Source organism: Chroicocephalus ridibundus, chromosome 7 (genome assembly GCF_963924245.1).
Source record: "Chroicocephalus ridibundus chromosome 7, bChrRid1.1, whole genome shotgun sequence".
Classification (NCBI taxonomy): Eukaryota; Metazoa; Chordata; class Aves; order Charadriiformes; family Laridae; genus Chroicocephalus; species Chroicocephalus ridibundus.
In genome coordinates this window covers 58,488,254-58,498,402 of record NC_086290.1, presented here as the reverse complement: position 1 = coordinate 58,498,402, position 10,149 = coordinate 58,488,254, and positions in this window count along the sequence as shown.

Sequence of the window (10,149 nt, the reverse complement as noted above, 5' to 3'; positions counted from 1 at the left end):
ATCTACCCTTTTTTTAAACACCTCCAGGGATGGTGAATCCACCACCTCCCTGGGCAGCCTGTTCCAATGTTTAATAACCCTTTCAGTGAAAAAATGTTTCCTAATATCCAATCTAAACCTCCCCTGACGTAACTTGAACCCGTTTCCTCTCGTCCTATCACTTGTCACCAGTCATTATGAATCTAGCACACTTCATGAGCAATTTTCTGTTACCAAAAAAACTTCACGAAAACCAGCTGGACCACCTGTTCCACTATACACTTAATTGGAAAATATCTGCTTGCAAGATTCTCATTCTGTGAATTTCAAGAAATACTACATTTTTAGTTATTGCATCCTTTTTACCTCCTCAGCCTGAATTTCCTTTTAAAATGCTTTTTCTCACATTGTCTGGCTAATAGCAGAAAACACAGTGTGGATCCAGCTTAAGCACACTTTAGCCTTGTGATAGCAGCAAATAATATTTACACTTTATACTCTAAAATCCACTTTATTCATTATTACTGACAAATAAGCTATATGTAACTTTAAACTTCCTGGAATGCAGATCATGCTTTTGGTTAGGCAGGGAGGGTAGTTCAGACTCCTCTCCTGCACACCTTTTAAATTAGGAAATAAACTACAACTTTATGAAAAATTTCTTGGGGAGCTTAGCTAAATAACTCACTTCACAGGTGACATTCTCCTTGGTTGTATCCATATAATCCTGCCTCAAAAGGTATAGCAGAAGAAATTACAGTTCCAACAGATAATCACAGAGCAGTAAAAGATGAACACACTCCAGTTCTATTAACTGTTCCTTCCTTCTTCTCTGGGGAAAAAAAAAGAAAGAAAGAAAAGAAAAAATCTTCTTTGCAAGTGAGAACATTTTGCAAATGTTCTCAAACAAAAAAAAAAAAGTACAGTCACTCACATCAGACAAAGGAGGAAGCTGCACATCACTGACACAGAGCTTCCGCTTTGAGCTGAGATTTATTCAAGCACAGAACAGCTCGTGGAGGTCAAGAGAAGGGAGGCATTATAGTTACTATGCACCAAAGATACTATTTTGCTAATCAACTTAACTGCTTTTGCCTTTACCAGTTTTTTAGCTCAAGCTTACTTTTATTGGTGTATCTGATAACTGGTTTTCTTGTATGTTAGGATTCTGGATGCTTCTGCCGTAATTATAGCAGAAAAGGGCTGTGAAATCTGCATGGATTTTGGAAGAAAACTGTGGAATTAAATGTCTGTTTAACCAATGCTTTGACTTTTCTACCTCAGTGAAACATTCATCCCCAGAAGAACCATTAGTTGACCACTGCAGTCTTCATTTCTATACACCAGAGCCCTCTTAATTAAGGAGACAGCATAACAGATAAGGAGCCATTTATTATGAGTAACGACAAACAGACAAGCATTGACAGAACAAAAATGGAGGCCTTTCCCTATGAGGCCTTTTCCTTCCTAGCCTCACTACCTCCAGACTGAAAGAGAAGACTATTCTGCAAGTGAACACAGCATTTTAATCACTACAGAGAATGTTAAGGTTAGGGTTAACTAAAAACTTGAATAAACATAGATTTAAATAAAGAATAATCTAATTTAATATTGAGAATGTCTACTTCCCAGAAGAGCATTCCTGCATAAAAAAAAATTTACAGTCACTCTCAATGCTTCCAGTAAGGCAAAGTGCCAGCTGTATTCACCCTTTTGAAAGGCTAACTACATGAACTCCCTATAGCCACGCGTAATTGTTAGCACTGGGAAACATATTCTGCCAGCAACAAAAGAAAACTTTTCTCATTTTGAAGCTCTTAGTTATACTAACCCCATGATGTTGACAGTTATTGTGCAAATATTTGGAAGTTCTTAAAGTTATGAAGCAATTTAGATAGGAAATTTGGATTAAAATATATCTATACTGTCACTGATAGCTACTCACCTTAGGCAGAGGGTAGCTTGTACTCCAACAACAAAAGAACAAATGCAGAAAGTAGCCAGTCACTCTTTTCCTGGGCATCTTCTGTTTGATTTTAATCAGCTAGTGATAAAGAAGTTTGTAAAATCCTTGGCCAGTCAAACATCTGCTTTTAATGAAACAAAACCAAAAAAATCCATGAGCAAAAAAATATGAAGGATAGTGGATCAGTTATATTGGTTATATCTGGGAGACAAAGAGTTGGGAAGAATTCCTTGCTCTGCTACCAATTTCCTTTGCTAAATCAAAGGGACCTCAAGTCTCGTGCTCTAAAGCAAATGGTACCATTGATCCTTAAAAGGGAGAAAGAAAACAATAAATATTAAAACTTTGAAACATTTATGCAGTTCTACTTAACATCTGATTTTTGTTAAATAACGCACAAGATGTTTTCAGGCGTCAGCACTTGGTTTCTCAGGCTCTGTTTTGCAAACAATATTCTTCACAAAATTTGCAACCCCAGTAATAAACCCACAATATGAATAATTTATATTTATTAATTACTTAGCAATACTAAAATAAAAAGTGGTCATACTCATTTCTTACGCTTCTATTCTATCTATTCATTCCATTCATAACCTCCTTCCATTCACTTTTTATACTACCAGTAATTTTACCTATCTGAAGGTGGTCTCAAAAGGTGTTTCATCTAAAATTAAAAGGTATATGAACAAAATCTGGCCTTTCTTTCTTGCCTGGAATCATGGCATGTGGTATGATTTGGCATGCCAAATCGTGGCATTTGCACCCTTCACACACTTTCGATACAGCGTAATAATACAGAATTCTCATGCCTTTAGTAGCTACTTTTGCTTAAGATAAGTTCAGCACCAGTGAAAGAACTATTATCTCTTTGCTCCTAGGCGCCAGCAACCAGCAAAGTCTCTACTTCATACTTCAGAGTAGCTTTTAAGATGCTTTTCATTAACACTTGACGCTTAGTTTTTAATCATGTTCCCTTGTTATGTAACACTGTTGTCTTAAGCTAAAAATAATACATAGCAGAAAATAATATATAATGCTATGACTCTTATCAATAATAGTATTAATATAAACTTCAGCTGGTATATTTACTTGAAAAAAGGGTTTATGAGAATTTATTGTAAATCCCTAAGTTAAATGAAGCTAAGAAGAACCTTTGTTTCAAAGTCTAGAACAGTTGCAGGAGTTTAACTAGCTTCATCTGACTGCAGTCACTTAATTTTCCAAACTGTAAAAGAAAGATTTTCTTTACCCCACAACAAGGTTTATGTTAATAGAATGTTTTCTGACTTAGTTCATTAAGATGTTTCCTTAAGAAAGAATTAAAAGGTACAGAATAAGGACAGTGTAAATCAGCAAAGTGATTAATCTGTTCAAAAAAGCCAAATATAACTCAAGCAACCTGTGTTTTCACTGCCTCCATTCCCCCTCCGACCTTTTCTCCTCCTCTGAGTAGTTCATAGTGTAGCTCGAACAGAAAAACAAACCTGTCATGCACAGCAAGACATTAAGATCAGAAACATCCAGCACTGTAGCAAGATCGCAGCAAGAAGTTACTAGACTCCACAGGTCAGAGGCATTCATCCCTTTTGTCCATTCACCTGCTTCCAGCAACAGGCCGTCTTGGTATTTCCTTCTCTGCTTCAAAGCCCAGTTTTTCCTTGAGCTTCTGTTGAAATTAAATTCAATGCCAGAGTACCTGTCTATATTGTGAGAATTATGGTAGTATAATTTTGCAGTAGAGGCAAATACTGTATTATATGATAGCACCACAGCCCACAAATGTCTGTAGTTACACTATCTTAACCTATTTTGCTTCCCCTATGGGACTAATCCTTGTATATTGTATAACTGCATTCACGTTAAGGGATTTGCCACTTGAACTATACCTGTGTAGGTTGTGTTGCTTATACTCATGTACAGCCCTTCTGCAGGTTACATTTACATCCATTGCTCCGTTAATCTCTATGGCAATTTGCTATGAAATACCTACCCATCATGCATACATATTTTCTTCCCTTTTGTGCACTGTACTAATTTTGAACTAGCAAAGGCGCTACAACGTGTCATGTACAAATATGAGTATATCTCAAAGAACTGCAAGTTTACTGTTCTAGATGATTCCAGGAAAAAAATAACTTTGTTGCCAAGTACTTTGTATACCTCCTAATCAATAATTTGAGCTAAGTGGTATGAACTATGATACATTTTGCAAAATGCGAGCAAAAGCAAAGAATTCACCAGTTAAAAAGGCGAAACAATTCTTAAAGTCTCATTCTTTATTTTAAACCAAGTATGTCTGTCCTTTTAAAAACAGCCCTATTTAAAATAAAATGTGAAATAAGGGCAGCCTACACGACAGTGAAATCTGGAATCACTAAGTACAAAATATAAAAGCAGTCCAGGCTTGCTGCAGAAATTTCAGAGAAAGTCAAAACACCAAACTGGTGGGTGTAACTGAGTAAGTGGCTAGAAATAGTATGTTGAGTGCTGAACCAGCTTTTTACAACACTAACTTCATCTGCAGGTGCGGAAAAAAAGTGAATTCTTCAGTTTATTCAACAAGTTTATTTTGATTACTGGTTCATTCAGAGATGAGAACTAAACTGGGATTTGAAAATGAAGCCAGCTTGTTTTCCCCTTTTCCAAACTATGAGCAAAATCAAGATGCAGGATGATTAATTCTAACTTGTGGGAGGATAAGATCTGGTAGTATTAATATCTTGGAAGTTGGGTGAGCTAAAAACAAATTTTCATCTCTCATTAATGATTCCTTTGAGCATTTTAACTGAATCTCATCTAAATGTAACTACAGAAACCATCAGTTAAAAGCTCACAGCATCTAATAAACAAAAGATCTCAAATAGTACTTAACGACTTAAGATAACAATATCAAAAGTTTGAATAAATATATGACTGAGAAAAGTAATGTCCTGCCAAGCACCAGGAATCTGCTTTTATTTAAGAAATGGATTAAGAATTATAAATGTAAAATAAGATTAAAATAAATCATGTAAATTAATATTTCCTGCTTGCCATTTTAAATTATGAATCAATTATTTAAATCTCTGGTTTAAGCCAACAATAGAAAAAGGAAGTAGTGAAAACAGTATTTTAACTTCTGGCATCAAATTTATATACAAATAACCGTCCTCAAATATATGCCCTTGTTTTCTTCAAGTAAGAATACTGATGTTTATTTTCTTACAGTAACGGATGAGCATTTCAGAAAAGGCAAATCAATTACTACCTGCCTCATATTTCACATCCTTGTATTTGTTCCAAGGATTGAAAACTGACACAGCGGTGCATCTCGTGACTGCTTTCCATCAGGTATATTAAACTGATTGTCAATTAGGTCAGGCTTTGCAGGTAGCAAAGCAAAAATTTCTCACACTCAGTCCTTTAGAAATATCAGCTAGGACACTGCAGTTTTCATTTCAGTTTAACCCTTCCCATAACTATTTTGGCACTCAAGCCGGTCTTTCATCATTACTTTCATTTCTGCTGCTTTCACTTGCTGTCTTATTTTGAAGTCAACTGTTTCTCACTAATAATGAGGGAAGAAATCCAATGTATTCTGAAGAAATTACATCCATGTTGTGTAAAGTGAACACCTCTCAGGTGGGAATTTTACCCTGATCCTAACATTAATGACTAGGCAAAGTTGCCATTTCCCAGCTGAGAATGGTATCTGTTTAAGTAACAGTTTAAGCTTATACAAATAAAGTTTAGAACAAGGTCATTCTGGTTTACACAGGTCTTAAATAGTGCCTTCCTGCCAAAAGTCTGTGTAAACACCACCATAAGAATCCATAAGGATTTCCTGCAGTTCCAGAGGCTGTTTTACCACGACCATTCCTGTCAAGGCTGATTCATACCAGAAATCTTCTCCAAAAGTCACGTCAAAACACTTTGTTAGGTGCCACCCTTCATTGAACAACTTAGTCAACCTCTACATACCTTCTCCCTGGCTCAAACAATCATTTTCCACGCTTCATGCCACAACCGAAGCCTTTATCTGTGGTTGGTGACCTAGGTGGAATACTACAGGATTTATTAAGGAATGACGGACAGACACATGGTGAGGTTTGAACATTAAAGCCATTGTGGTTTCATGTATCAGGGAATGAAAGTCAGGATCAGCTCCTATTTCTGGCTCCAGTGCAGACTTGCTCTGGCATCTTGGGCAAGACATTTAGCACCATGGACTGCCACACATGTCCATCCTAACTATTTGGGCTCTTCCAGAATAATGGAGATTCTTACCTCTACAGGAGACCATCGAGGATTAGTGTTAACCTGGCAGGGCTCTGATCTTAGTTGGAGATCTAAACAGTGCTACAATACAAGTAAATATAAACATTTTCATCATACTGTGCAGGGAGGTATGTTCTGAAGAGATGTGTTGTAGCAGCTGCAGCAATTCCTGTACCAGGTTTCTCTCTGTTTGCCATGCTACTGATTCACTGGTCCATTTTTTCTAGGAAACCCCCCTTCTTCACACACACACACACACACCCACTTCCCAGTGAAACATGAGCCCAACAACATTTGAGTAACAGATAAACTTTTGAACCTGTTATGTAGGAGTAGCCTTGAACTTATGCAAAATACTTTTGGCCAGACTGATGTGTTCAGACCAGGTTTAGTCCTCTGCTTTATTTATAGGTCATACTTAATTGGAAACAAACCAGCTTTTAGTCTTCGTTATACTCTTATTCTTATTCAAGCCAGCAGGGAGCTATGAATCAAAGACAAAATACAGAGAATTGCTGTCTCCTTTTTCCCAAATTCTCTCTTAACAAGGAATTTTCAGAGCATTTGCCTTTATAATACACATCCATGGTACTGGCCAAATGCTACCTTTGCACACAATATATGAAGAAATAATTTGGATTTTACTACTCGCAAACAAACTCAGTCAAGGCTTATTCAAAGAGAGACTCCTTAGAGCAAAATACTTCTGTATCAGTGAATGAACAGCAAAAACAAGTGCAAGGAGGCAGAGCAGTATACCACAGCTCAGCAAACTGGCACTTTTTCCTGGTGACAATTTGGGTCCAGAACATAAGCCCTTAATAACACTTCGCCTTTACAGTTAAGAAAACAACTTGTTTGCTAGACATAAACTGCAAGAAATGCAAGCCTGCAAATATTATAATGGACATATAAATGATCCCTGTTTGCCTAACAGGAACTTTTTTCAAAGCTAAAAACTGATAACCTCACATTGCTACCATTTAAGATGTCTCTTCTCTGACTCCAGCATGTAAAATTAGATGAACATTGCAGAACATGTTACAGGGAGCTACGTCTATCTTACCATCATCTTTTTGTTTCTGCCAAGAAGCTGAAGTAGGGGAGCAGATGTTGCGAACAGTGTGAATCCAGCTGGAAGACTCTCTACTGAACAGAAACTATCTACTAGTGTAATCTGTGATTTGTGTCATGGATGAGGAAGCAGGGGAGAAAGTCAAACAAAAGACATCACATTCAGGCAAAGTAAGGTGCTGAATGTGAAACCTTGATCCTTTTTAAGGTGACAGAAGAACTCCCAGGATTTCCTATTTTAACCACGAGATGAACTATGATGATAATATACCCTTGCCAAGGGAAAAGATTAATGCAGTAAGGACCACAGCAAATGGCTGTAAGATCTGAACAGTCATTATACAAGAAATGCTCTCAGGAAAGAGAAAGTAATCTAAATTCTTATTGCCCTTCCATTTAATGCAGAGATGGAAGAGACGGTTGCAGAGAGACATAGTTGCATGCCAGAGACAGTAAAACAAATTTAAGCCTATCTTGAGATCTTTTCCTAAAATGTACTGCATGTTGCCTCAGCAAACAGTAAGATAAGGTGTTTGTGCATACAGAGTACAGAAAGTAGGTATTAACAGAAGAGAAGATCACTTCATCTAGCCAGGGAAAGGCTTTTATTGCTTTTCAGATAGCCTGTTGTGTTTAAGGACAGGCAACACGAACTGTGAGCCAACAGAGTTCCCACTCAGCTGTGGCATGACGGCTTCATTTCCCTGATGGGATTCCACGGAGTCTTTATTGCTGTAAGGAAATACTAAAGTAGTTTATGTCTCGGTCACACACCTGCCCTCACTAGCAGTAGCCATGTTCTACATTTTGAAGCTGCATGCAAGGTGATTTGACAGAGCAAGGTTAGAGTACTTCAAGTCGCCAATGCTTCCTGCAATGAAACACATACTACTTTTATAAACTAGGGTTGAATGTGCTTCCAAAATAAAGGAATCCAGGTCATCTGTGCCAGCTTAAACGATATCCTTTCTCTCCCAGCTCACAGCCTCGTATGTTCCTTACAAGTAAAATCATACACAAGCCATAGGAGACTGTATAAAACTTCCCTTCTTCCCTTCTTAAGTAAGATAACTGCCAGTGAGTGACCTAATGGTGAACAGTTCAGAATGATTTTGATTAATAGAATGCACTAGAAATAGAGTTGTTTCATATAACCTTTCAGTCTTCAATGCTGTAGTTAGGTCCTCTATTAATAGAACTGTCAGAAATGTGTACTCATGCCTGAACTGACATCAGGTACAGAAAGTTGAGTGAGTGAATTTAGTGCTGGCTTAACTGACATTGTGAACAAAGCCTACCTTTTATTCCTGAAAGAGAAATACCATCCACACCAGTGTCACTTCCCATAAACACGCCTGAATTCCAATCTGGGTGACTGTCTCTTAGCATAATAAGTTTACAAAACGTACTTGCACATGATAGCCTTCTATGTTTAAATGGATAGATTGTTTCTTAAGATTGAATGAACCTGACTGAAGCAATACAAAATACAAATACAAAATACATTTAGGAATTATAGTCAACCTAGAAAGGAGAAAGACTTTCACAAAGTCTTGCTTCAGCTAAGAACACCATTTATGAGATGAATTTCAGTAATAGTAGCACACACTGTGGGATGTCTTGTATCATCCTAGTTTAATCATTGAAGAGGACACGGATTTAATCAGAACTGCAAGAATATCTGGGAATAGTATTCTGATTAATTGTACTGGCACAGTAATGAAACTCAGACTATACTAGGCCTTCCAAATTGCAGCATGGGAAATGACTTTAGCAGTGCGAACTAGAAACATCTCTCTCATAGGCTAGTTCTCTTTCCTTCATTGCAAGCCAAGTTTGGTGTTCACAAAACAAAATAAACCCCTTGAAGCAGAAAAAATAGAGAGCTGCTTGTCTAAAGGATTTGAACATTTTGGCAAACCGATACAGGATAAATCCCTTTGCAGTCATTTCTTTCTGCAATAGAGCAGGGATTTTCCTGCTTTCTGTCACTGGTAATAACGGTTTATCCAATTAGTCAGAAACTACATTTCCTTCAGAATTACAGTGTAAAATCAGAGAATCCAATGGGACGCTCAACGCCAATGGCAGAGGAGCAGAGTAGCCTGTACCTTTTTAGTCTCACATACCTGTTTATCACGGTGTATTTTTCACAGTCAACACGTGAATACAGAGACAACTTGTATTTTTGTCAGCCCTTCCCTGGCCATTTACTTAATTCTTTGTGATCAACTCTCCTAATTTTTAGCTCTTCCTCTCAGCAGGGCCTGTCCTCAGACTTGCAGTCATCTGCCAAAATCTCCTTTTCTGAAGGCTTTTGCTGGAGATCCAAAATCAAGCCTACATCCTTCAGGGATAAGCTAATGCAGGAGAGCCACTTTACCTGACAAGGACAACACGGGGTTTGATTTAGGCCTTTTATACCTCTCTGCCTTTCCTGGGCACATCTTCAGCACAGCAGCGCGCTCCCTCTCACAGAAGCATCCCCATCACACCCACAGACAAAAATCTACATTTTGCAGCAATCCTGGATGAGCAACTTTCATCCAGTAGCTGCTAACTCTTTTTAGCCTGTTCTTTTTAGCTGCTCTTTTTAGCCCCTCCTCAAAAACTCCTCATGTATTTTACTGGGCTGGGGAGATAGCAGCAGTCTGAGGGCAAGCAGGGCTTTGAGGAGGAACAAAATGCCCAGATAGGTTTGGTTACCTACTGCCCTGTATCTACTAGTCTTGTGCAGTGTGGTGACTGAGGGAAGACGCGTCTCTCACAGGGAGCAGCCAGCTGTCCCCTCAGGAGAAGCCCCTCTGCCCTCAATAAGGTGCCAAGCAGAGGCAGCCAGGAAAGCAGCCAGCAGCACAACCATCGTGTGTGGA